Genomic DNA, 4,267 nt, shown 5'->3' with positions numbered 1-4,267 from the left:
TTTAAGGCTCTATCTCTCATAGTTTCCGAGATAATCGCGAAAAACCACATCTCCAAAAAAATTAATGTAATTTGAACACCAATAAAATTCAGAAAAACGTTTGTACCATTTTTCTGAATAATCTACGACTACGTTTTTGATGCTCTCAATGGTTTGTACTTGATTTCATTATCATGTACAGTAAATTGTTATCTTTTTTCGCAATCTCTAAATATTTTATTGCAAGAGAATTGAAAAAATCAGTGGAGGCAAGTTATAATTTTCCCAGAATTGTGATTAACCATTGACACGAGCCCAAAGACTTTCTAATAGAATTCCTCGAAAAAATCTAACCCGTTTTTTTAACCTTTTTTGAGAAAAGGATTAGAACGATAGAGAACCGGGTTATATGAATATGTGCCGTTATATTCTAGTTTCACAATGGATCAATCGCCAGGCTCTCTTCGAAAAGGTGAAAGGTGGGAGTTGAGGTCGCCGTGATGGTCGAATATTCGTGGACACGACCTAACCAGTGATTAATCGCAACTCACCCAACGTCCTAACTAAATAAAATTCCTCCTACATTTTTTCCATCCGAAGCCAGTAAGTAATCCAGCAACACAACTCAATTGCTCTGGCTACCTCATATTCAAGAGGGGTAATTAAGGACAAGTAATTAAGATCGGTGTTTTCGCTGAAGCAGAACACGTACCAACGTCTCTCTTCCGCAGTGAAAATACTCGAATTACGTCTGGAATTCCGGAATTAATTCTCCATTTTTTTAAATAGGGCAAAAAATCTCTTGAATTGAGAAATTTTTTTTCAATTCCTCTCATTTAGATTAAAATGAAGAAATATTTCGCAGCAGCAAAAAAAACTCAGTGTTTCTTCTTCTTCAATACACTGTTGGAAAAAACTGAAATTTCAGTGGAACTATGAGTTAAAAAAATTTCCACAAAATCTACCGGAAATTTCAGCCAACAATTTTAATAGTGGAGAGACCAAACTCACAGATATTCAATTAATTCAATTATCCCTCATCACAATCCTCCATAATTTTTAAATAAGAGTTAACACCGATCTCACCGGTCAAGAAACATCATCATCTACGAAGCTAATGACGCCCAGTTGTGAAACGCATACATACGCCACTTTCACTATCGCGGCCACGTTTCATAACTGTTATTATCGAGGACATAGGTATATGCGTGTGTATCAGAGAATGAAAGAAACGTCTGCCCTCGACATACACAGACGAGCTGCAGGAGCTACTGAATTCAGTCTGAGGAAGGGCGAGGAGGGACGAGGGGATGTTAACGTCGGCCATTGTTATTCCCTCCAGCATTGAACACAAGGGGGGAAAGCCTCCAGAAACAGAGACAAATACCAAGGGATGGGAGTTGAGCCCCCAAAAAGCTCTCGCATTTTTTCTTCTTTCACATTCTTCCATTTGCCACATCTAGCTGCTATTTCCCAGTTAAAATTGTTCCAAAACTCTGGGAAAACCGCTGACAAAATCGATTCCAAATGAGTTGTTATCGGGAATCCATTAACAACATGAGCCATCTCTTATCGTTCAGCTCAAGTCGAGGCTCAAGTTTCTCTTTTCCTCATTAGGGGAATCGATGAGATTGAAGGTTGCAAAGGGGTTGTCATTGGGTAAAATTCGTCCTCGTTGGCAAATTAAAACAAATCTTGAATTGAGACCAGTATTTCCCATACAAAAAAACCAATTCCATTTGTTTCATCGGTCATTACCATCAGGGATCAGAAATTCTCAGCCTAGAAGATTGGCTTTCTTCTGAGGGGCAATAGACATTGTGATTCTTGCTCCAGGGTTTCCCTCGAGTCAAGTAATTTCCTTGAGACAGCCATAGCCGGCTAAATCATTATCTAAACGCACCGAGAAATCAACACACCAACACGTACTCCATCAACTGGCTGTGAAATTGTGGTTATAGGTGGTAATGCTGTATAGCATTATAAAGCATTTCGTGTTATATACACACGTACCAATTGTTACTGACGCGTCTACTTGCAATTTGCCTCGATCAAGGCGCTCCCTGACTCTTTTATTCTGTCACTTGGACGACTTCATTCAATGCTATTAGCCGCAATGCTCGGTTTAACGCCATCGTGGAGTTTACTGTGAATGCTGTCGAGGGTTTTTTTAATTGATGGACAGGGGTGGTAACCCGATGAGAAGCCAGGGGAATTGTTCATTCCATTCGCTAGAAGGTAGTTCATTCACTTGGGTAGTGAGTGCACTGTTTGCAATTTTTCCTGAAATTTCCGGGTCATTTCTTGGAAATTTGTATCGCATTATAATTACAGTGACATTTCAGTTCAATTATTCCATAAAAATTAATAGGTTTGTATATTAATAAAATTCAACTAAATTGATTTCTTGTTTTCCTGTTGAAATTTTATGCCCCCCCTCCCCCCCTAAATCGAAATTAGTGTCACTCTCTTCAAAATTACTAGTCAATTGTCCTTGAAAACTCAACGATTTCCTAACAGTGTGATATAAGAGGGTGTTTTGAATCGGAAATCTCAGCTTTTTAATAGGATCAGCCAAAATCGTCCACGTCCGCTCATTAATGTGATCGAAGAAGATAAGTGGAATTATAAATCAACATTGAATTAATGCTGTTTATTAACGTTGCCGCTGGAGATAAATGGCTAGGATTAACATACTTCAGTGACTATGCACAATTCCAAGTGAATTTATATGCTTCAAATAAGATCTCGACTGTACATGGATTTTTACGTTTGTACAACCGGTGTACGCAATTTTCAACAGTCACACAAATGATGGAATTGGACGTTTGCGCTTCCATCGCTGGGTGAAACGTGGAGATTTACATAATACCACGGGCGGAGGGATTCCTCTCTCTAGTTGGATCGTTGAAACATACGGTGCTGGTGATGCTGGGAAGGGGGCTCTGGTAGCTGGGCACGTTTTCACTGCAAAACCCACCCGCATTCCCCGTGGACCCAATGTTGGATGGGTAAATTCCCCGGGACTTCAAACCAGTCTACTTGAAATACATACAACCTAGCTGTTTGATTTTAAATTGGAGCGAGTCGAGTATTTCAACTGCCAAATAAATGATGAAAATTTGTTGGTGTTTGACAGGAAACCATATGCTCCATTGTAAAATATAGTATATCGTTAGAAAAAAATTCTATTTCATGGACAGTTGAGTAGTAATTTTTATGAGAGTGACATTCAATTCAATTTAGAGAAAAAATCATGAATTTTCAGTGGAACTATAGTGCGATAAAAATTTTCAACGGTGCAAATATCGTCTTATTATGTGTAAATAATTCATATCAGTCCGCACGACCTTCTGGAATGCCACAATTGATTTTGAAAGATCAGAGGTTGTGCCCGCAATATCTGGAGCGAAGCCCAAACCTACGGATAAAGATCTGTGTCAAATCGTCATCTCAACCACCTCATTTCTACACTTTTCGTTCAAGCCAACCGTCGAGAGGGCTAACACAACAGTTAATCCAAGGACAATTCATCCGGGCCACAAAACTACCATCAACCTTCGATTTTCTCACTTCTCTCCCATCCCACCGTAAAATCGCTTTCACTCGCTGAACTATTGTCTCATTTTTTTTTCACCGAAAAAAAAAAAGAAAAAAAAAAGAAAACACGAACAAAGGAGAAATAAAAATTCGAATCTCTCACTTTCACTTCACCTCGAACAATTGTCCCTCACTCCTCGGTATTCAATTTTGAACCTCGCATCAAAATAATATAATAGTTTTCACCTTGAATTCACGTGAGTTATATATACTGTTAAAACACGAGACAACAATGTGACGACCTCCATTTGGGCAAAAGCGGAAATCGGTCGGGACAGAACTGTATGCAAATATAGAGCTCAATGGTGTCCGCATGTGGTACCGTAATCTCGTTACAGGGCCGTGGAGACCCAACGGGTGATACTAAATGTGAAAACCAGATAAGTACGAGAGAGAGACTCACCCAATGACTGGACGCATTTAGTGGGCGTAATTGTCCGCCAAAGACAATTAATTCCAATAAATTCCCCCCCCCCTTCCCCCCCGACGCGTTTTCATTATCCTCCGGGTGGAATGAAGAAAAATGAGGGATGGGGGAGGAGAGGGGGTGAAGAAAAGGGAGAAATGCAGAGGCGTAAAGAGGCGTATCGCTTCACACTCTATTTGTCATTGCGGTCTCGAGTCGTCGGGCGGTCGAATCAATTGCTTATAACTTGAGGGAAAGATGAAATTGGGGGGGGGGGGGGGG

This window comes from Diachasma alloeum, unplaced genomic scaffold (genome assembly GCF_001412515.2).
Source record: "Diachasma alloeum isolate Michigan unplaced genomic scaffold, Dall2.0 Dall_scaffold_00209, whole genome shotgun sequence".
In the NCBI taxonomy this organism is placed as follows: Eukaryota; Metazoa; Arthropoda; class Insecta; order Hymenoptera; family Braconidae; genus Diachasma; species Diachasma alloeum.
This window is presented reverse-complemented; position numbering follows the sequence as displayed.